Source organism: Mustela nigripes, chromosome 12 (genome assembly GCF_022355385.1).
Source record: "Mustela nigripes isolate SB6536 chromosome 12, MUSNIG.SB6536, whole genome shotgun sequence".
Classification (NCBI taxonomy): domain Eukaryota; kingdom Metazoa; phylum Chordata; class Mammalia; order Carnivora; family Mustelidae; genus Mustela; species Mustela nigripes.
This window is the reverse complement of record NC_081568.1, coordinates 40,937,879-40,945,784: the sequence shown is the minus strand read 5'-3', so window position 1 is coordinate 40,945,784 and position 7,906 is coordinate 40,937,879.

The window sequence follows — 7,906 nt, the reverse complement described above, 5'->3', positions numbered from 1 at the left end:
TGGCTTGGTCCTTAGAACATGCAGTGGCATGACATCAAGAGGGATCTCAATGGTGTGAGTTCAAGACCCACGTTGGGCATAGAGTTGACAAATTATAATAGTACAGTGGTTTCTCCTTTGTGCTCAACATTGTTTATGTTTACATTGTGCCCCTTTATTTGTGCGTCTTCTCTCCAAACATGCGCTTTAACACTTCCATTTCTTAAAACCGGGTTGGGGGGGCTTCTGGGAGGGAGCGTGAGGCTGTGCCGCAGAGGGGGAGGGAGGGAGAGGGCGTTCTAAGCATGCATGATGCCTGGCGTGGAGCAGGATGCTGCGGGGCTCCATCTCAAACCTGAGATCACAACCTGACCTGGAATCAAGTCAGATGCTTAACTGATTGAGCCACCAAGATGCCCCTGTACCTAATATTTTAATGTAGGTTTTTGTAAGACATGCGTGGGGCGCCTAGGTGGCCCAGTGAGTTGAGCCGCTCTGCCTTCAGCTCAGGTCCCTGGAATCCAGTTCCTTGTCAGGCTCACTGCTCAGCAGGGAGCCTGCTTCCACCTCTTTCTGCCTGCCTTTCTGCCTACTTGTGGTATCTCTCTCTCTCTCTCTCTCTCTGTCAAATAAATTAAAATCTTAGAAAAAAAAATAGAAATGCTTATACTAACCATGGTACAATTATCAAAATCAGAACATTTAAAGATTGACCCAGTTTTCTAGTCCAGCCTGTTCCATCAGTTATCCCAAGTGCCATTGATTGTACTTAGTTGTGTCTGTAGTGTTTTTTAATTTGGAGCAGGCCCTCACCCTTTTGTCTTTCACGAGTTTCTGTGTGTGTGTGTGTGTGTGTGTTTTCCAGCTGTGTTCACTGAGGGCCTGGAACCTGTGCTAGGACAGTAGCAGTGAGCATACCTGAGCACCAGTTCTTCATTTCTAAATACTGAAAGGAACCATGGCTCCTTGGAGAAATGTTTAGCTTTAGGGCTGGGGTGCAGAAAATAAAAGATGAACCTAGAACATTCTGTTGTGCTAGAAAGAGAATTCTCAAAAAACGATGAGTGCATGTCAGACCACTGGAGCCTCTCAAAAAACTCATACTGGCCAACTGTGTATCAAGTAGATTATGAAAGTTTTGATTACAATATAACATTAATATCCATGATTTCTGTATTCATATAAAAATGGGGAGAAGGGAAAACATTTTTAAAGTATCAGCTAAGAAAAGTAATGCATTTGAAAAGTCCTTTTACTAAAGGGAGAAAGCACAAGTTTGATGAGCAAGACATTTACAGTGTCCTAAAAATATTACTTGCCATGCAGTAATACACATTACTTGCCGGGGGACATTATAAAAAAATACCTAATCTGGACACTCCATTGGAAAGGTGGTGTGATCATCCCATTTTAAAGATTGAAATACTAAGTTTCATAGGATGTTTTGCAGATTAAGGAATTTGAATCCATATAGAACTTCACAGCTGTCAATTCTGTGCATCATCCGACTTCATCCTTCTGACATCATGGAACAGTTACTATTCCTCCCATTAGAAAAGAATAGAGAAGGGATGCTTGGGTGGCTCAGTTAGGTGACTGCCTTCGGCTGGGGTTGTGATCTGAGTCCTGGGATCGAGTGCCCCATCAGCAGGAAGCCTGCTTCTCCCTCTGCCTGCTGCACCCTTTGCTTGTATCCTCTCTCTGGCAAATAAAATTTTTTTAAAAATTGAGAAAAGGATTAGTCAGGATGTGGCATCTGTGAAGTTTTACAGAGCCAGAACCGAAACCTGATTTCCTTTAGTTTTTATATGGTTAGACCCGGTGTCCTGTTTTTGTTTTGTTTGTTTTGTTTTAAATTTTATCACCATTTGAGAACCAGAGTTTGCAAATATTAACCATTTATTGAATGCTTTATGCCAGGCATGTCACATGTATTAATTTGCCTAATTGTCACAACTTCCCAACAGGGTGAGTCCTGTCGTCTTTTACTTTTGTGGATCCTGAAGCCCAGGGCTGCAGGGGAGTACTTTCATTCTCTTGGATTTTCAAACAAGAATTTCCCCCTTTAGAATAATTTATGTTGCCTATGTATCTTTAAAGTAACATCAAATAGGATGGCAGCTTAGGAGTTTAAAAAGTCCAAGACACTGTCATCAAAGGTTTTCATTAAGTCATCGGTCCACTTGGGATGTTAGTAGAGTTTGTGTTTAGGACCAAATACTAGATCTTGTTTTCTTCAGTCTCTTGAAGATGATAGAAGTGAAGCCCCAAAAGATGTACAGATGCGCTGAAATTGCCAAAACCAAGACTAGAATCCAGGCCAAAAAGGATTTGTTTCCCTTGGTGGCACTGGCCATCAGCATTTATCAACCAGCTTTTACCTAGTTACCACCAAGTACCTCATCTGCATGCTAATGATAGCAAGAAGGTATCAGTCAATTGTGCTACTCTCCAGTCTTAACTAAAAATTGAAATTGGTTTTTTGAAATCACCTTAAAATGATTAAAATTTAAAATTAGGTATCAGTGTTGGATAGTGTAGGATAGGCTCTCCATGTCTAGTCGAGAGTGGAATGCATTAATAAAATTGCATTCTGCTAGAGAAACAGGAAATTATATTTCCTTGGGGTTGTGAATATTACCTGCACATTTTTGGAGCATTTTCACATAACCCGGTTTGTGCAGGTTATCCTAGTACATTAGGGGCACCTGGGTGGCTCAGTGGGTTAAGCCTTTTCCTTGGATCAGGTCATGATCTCAGGTCCTGGGTTCGAGCCCCGCATCGGGCTCTCTACTCAGCATGGAGCCTGCTTCCCCTTCTGTCTGTGTCTCTGCCTACTTGTGATCTCTCTGTCAAAAAAATCTTTAAAAAAGTAATACTAGTACATTGTCGCTGAGAAGGGTCTAACCCACCCACCCCCAGTTCTGTAGTACTTTTATAGCCCTGATGATGACGTAGAGGATAGTATCTTAAGTAGAAAAAATGTAGCCCTCTCTCAACATTACCATATTAAGTCTGAAGTGTTACTGACCCAGAGAAGTAAATAGTTTGAATAACCATTGGAAACAATTTCTGTGGGATGTCAGGCAGCCATACATTGGTTCTCTGCCAGTGGACAGTGGCACAAATCTTAGTGGTGATAAAGTGCCGCATTAGATATTTAGGATTGGAAGAAAGCGGGGAGAGGCTATTTTTAGAAACTGCTCTCAACAGTTGCTAAGTAAATATTTTCTATTAATTGCAAAACTGGTTTGCACTGTGGTAACATGCAACTCCATACGGAGTATAATGTTTTAGTCCAGGTTTAGAAGCACAGGAAAACCAGTAAGTTAGCCTCTAGATGGGAGGTGTGTGTGTGTGTGCGTGCGCGCGCGCGCGCACGTACACGAGTGCTCATGTGCAAGTGTGAGTATAAACCAAAAAACATGGAAACATTTTTTTTAAAGATTTTGTTTTTTCATGAGAGGCAGGGGGAGAAGCAGGCTCCCTGCTGAGCAGGGAGCCCAATAGAGGACTTGATCCTAGGACCCTGAAATCATGACCTGAGCTGAAGGCAGATGCTTAACCATCTGAGCCACCCAGGTACCCACATGAAAATACTCTTAAAATAAAATAAAAATAAAAATATGACTATTTTTAACATTTTGACCAGCCTGCCCCTTGCAAAATGGTGAAGAAAGTGTAAACTGCTGCTGCTTTATCTTAATTTTCTATGACAACCACATATGGGTTTTTTTTTTAAGCCCGTGTACAAAAGTGGAAGTTGTGCACAAATAGCAATAGGGATTCAATTTATTCACAAATAGATCAGCAGTTAAAGAGCATTTACTGAGTCCTTAGGTGCCAGGTGCTGGCTACTCTCTGCGAATTCAGAAGCGACAGCTCGTAGGAGACAGTTCACATGAGATTCTGTTGCCAGAATGAGTGCACACCAGTGAAGCAGATGCAAGTCAGAGGAGATAATCTCTGAATTGCATTCTGAAGGATGAGTAAGATTTCATCAAGCACAGGAGACTCCTCACTTTGAGAATAAACGTGGAGGTATGGCAGCAAAACACCCCCACATGAATAATTTAGTCTGGCTAAATACCCAGCCCTTTAGCACAGAACCCACCGAGTGGTTCAGGCCATGTGCCTTCTAGAGGTTTGCATCTCTTACAATGAGGTTACCTGAGTAATACGTAAATTGTATGGAGGTTTTTACAAAAAGTTGAGATAATTCAGAAGTAAAGGCAGTCTCACTGGAGTACAAGTCCTTGCACAGCAGTCAAGGAGGACATCTGAGCACAGGAATAATGAGAGAATGACCTCGTGTGGTAGGGGCAGAGGAGGATAACAAGGTGCTGGGAAATCAAGCAGCAAGTGGAACCTGAGGTTTCAGAAACGTGTTGGGCGGGGGTAGTTGGGGGTGGAGTTAAGGTAGTTCTCGGAGCAGACAGCAGAATATCCTGATCCCCTTGCATCCGGTCCCATGCCTGTCTACAAGGTCATGCTCAGGGTGCTAAGAGTTGCTTCAGTTACCTCCTAAATTGGTGGTGGTGGTTAGAAGTCCTTGGGTCCTGTTACATACTGAAGCAAGTCTTTTGTTGGGTTTTAAGGTTGGTAATCTGCCCTAGTGGGATAAATGTATCCTGTGTCATTTTAAGTGCCATTTGTCGATCTTCAACTTCTGTCTTTAGAGGAAAACATGCTGTGCTATAACATCAAGAAGGACAATATCATACATTAATTTTACTCTGAATGTGTCTTGTCACCAGGAGAATATTAAGCCGAATGGGGGATTTTTGCTGCTTGCAAAATCTGGAGATACCCAATGTTCTTGGTTTTTTGTCTCCAAACACTATATATGGAATGGTAACAGAATAACAGTAAATGGAAAGTAAGCAAGATCATTGAAGCCTGAAGCTGTGATCTTCCTTTGGAATAGAGCCCTGTTCAAGGTCACAGAGCTGATTAGCGGCTGGTCTAGGAAAGAATCCAGCTGGAAACTTTTTGCCACTAAGTTGCTGCTCCAGGCACAGGACAGTGATTGTCGTTAAGTATAGTTCCAGGGACCAATAGCAGTATGTGGGAACTTATTAGAAATACAAATTCTCGGGCGCCTGGCTGGCTCAGTTGGTTAAACGACTGTCTTCAGGTCATGATCCTGGAGTCCCGGGATCGAGTCCTGCATCGGGAATGAGGAATACAAATTCTCAGGCCCTGCTCTAGACCTACTGAATCAAACTCAGGATGGAGCCCAGCAGTCTGTGTGTTAAGAAGACCCCTCAAGTGAGTCTCATGCTCACTAAAGTTTGAGCAGCACTGGCAAAGGAGAATGAGACCAAATGGGAAGTAGAGGGAACCTTGAAAGGCATCTGGGTTTAAGATACATGATTTGTTTCCTTACCTATAAAAAGGGAGTAACTCCTAGAATGTCAACCCTGCTGGTGGCTGTGAGCATGGAGTGAAGTCAGAAACACCGTGTAGGTATAAGGATTTGCCCCAGACAAGGGAAAGCTGAAGTTGTGTGCATCTTTTCCCAACTCCACATTCGGTGGCATGTTGGTAGCTAGGAATGAACTGTGATGGGAAACTGGAAAACCTTGCTCAGGACTTTCCTGTTCATCCACAACAGGTTCCAGATTACAAAGCTCATCATGTTTCTTTGTCCTAGTTTGTAGCCCTCAGAACTTTAAAATTACATCTTGAATGATTGACATAAAATCCGTTTACGTTGCAAACTTTTAGAGGAGAAACCTGAGTTCTACATCTTAACAGGACTTCATTTTCTATCAAAACCCGTTATCCATGAAGCCCCACATTTTGCATAACTTTAAGGCATAGGGTCAGAAATACCCCAAGCCAGAGATGTAGATTCGGAAGTTGTCGACATAGAGACTGTAGTGATAGTGGAAATCCCAGGACTAGGTGAGTTTTTCCAGACCCCATTTTGATCTGTATGTGAAGAGTGTTGAACACACAGCCCCAGGGGCATACAAAGATAACGGGTAATGAACTACTAAGGAAGAACTGGAGTCGTCACAAGGGCATCCTGAAAGACAGCAGTGCCAAATGGAGAGCTCAAGAAGGAAGCTGCCTGGTTTATATTCGTCAAGAGACCTCATGCTAATTGTTGCAATGGCCAACCTTGAGAATATTTATGCAAGATGCAACCTTGAGAATAACAGATTTATGCAAGATGTATCTCTCACATTAAGGAGAAATACATCTCTGCCTTCCAGGCTGATGCAGCAGGGAAAGATGCTAGAGATGCGTCAACAGTGAACAGGGTCAAAGGGAGTGACGTGTATCTTTTTTTTTTTTTTTTCCATCAGCCATTGGCCAGAACTCGGCAGGCCCACTCTATCTCCAAAGGAGACTTACAAATGTAGGGGAGAAGATAGGTATTTAGGTAGCTCTAATTTTTTTTGGTCCCATTGTTTCCAAGTACTGTTGGGAGGAAGTTGGATGTGTCAGAAACGGCCTCTGGCTGTTCCTACTTTCAGGTATCCAGGCTAGGTTTTCCAGGAAGGCAGAGCCCGGAGCCAGTAAACTCCCACGGCTCTCTGGCACAGACTCCTTGCCTCTTTCAGGGCTTGTCACATAGGAAAACAAGCATGCAGTCCCTGTTGCTAGGAAATCTATAAATACAGCAAGAAATAATCTGCTGTCTGCTGAGGGTTTAGCGTTGCAACTCTCCCATAAATGACCAACAGTTGTCTGACCTTTGGTGGGGGGGCGGGGTGGAGATAAATTGGCATAGAAATATGAAAGGAGCGTGTGTATCTGTCCTGCCGGAAGAGGAGTTTCTTTTAGGATAGAAGCCATAATTATTTTTTTCCCTTTGTGTTCAGAGAGTCTAGCACAAGAAGATGACCAGGAAAACTGCTGTAGAATATTAATGTAGCTTTCTCTCAGCAGTGGTATGCTGTTGGTTCATTGGATTTGGGGTCACTCAATTAAAATCCTGAATTATCTCTTTTTAAAGATCTGTTGCCGGACCACATCTATCTTGAACCTATGCAAATAATAATAGCCATTAAAAAATAACTTGTTTGGGGGTGCCTGGGTGGCTCAGTGGTTAAGCCTCTGTCTTCAGCTCAGGTAATGATCTCAGGGTCCTGGGATCGAGCCCCGCATCAGGCTCTCTGCTCAGCAGGAAGCCTGCTTCCTCCTCTCTCTCTGCCTGTCTCTCTGCCTGCATGTGGTCTCTGTCTCCGTCAAATAAATAAATAAAATCGTAAAAAAAAAACCAAAAAACTTGTCTATATGCTGATTTTATGTGTTTTTTCCTAAGTGAGCTCTATGCCCAACATGGGACTTGAACCCACAACCCCAGGATGAAGAGTCCGATGCTCTACCAACTAAGCCAGCCAGGTGCCCTGTCTACATGTTGAAAAATCAAAGCTTTAAATGTCTCTCCCATCAATCAGTACTACCCCCAAAGGAGATCAGCAAAAGCTCCCCAATTTCAGCCTCTTAGAAAACAGAATTATAATTCTATCCCTAACTATAAAAGGGATTTTTATCAATACTTGCTGGAGGTTGTGTGTGTGTGTGTGTGTGTGTGTGTGTGTTGCATTGTGTTTAAACATGCTCTCTGGGGCACGTGGGTGGCTCAGTGGGTTAAAGCCTCCACCTTCGGCTCGGGCTCCAGTCGTGGTCTTGGGGTCCTGGGATCAAGCCCTACATCAGGCTCTCTGCTCGGCGGGGAGCCTGCTTCCTCCTCTCTCTCTGCCTATCTCGTCTGCCTACTTGTGATCTCTGTCTGTCAAATAAATAAATAAAAATCTTTTAAAAAATATTTTTTAAAAAAAGTGCTTTCAAAAGGCCAGTGTTGCAGGCCTACCTAAATCTGAAAACTTAAATGCTTTTTTTTCCTCCAAACTGTGCTGATCCTTCAAGAAGACTCTGAAGCTGAAGTAGTTTCTTACGCTTGCCTCTT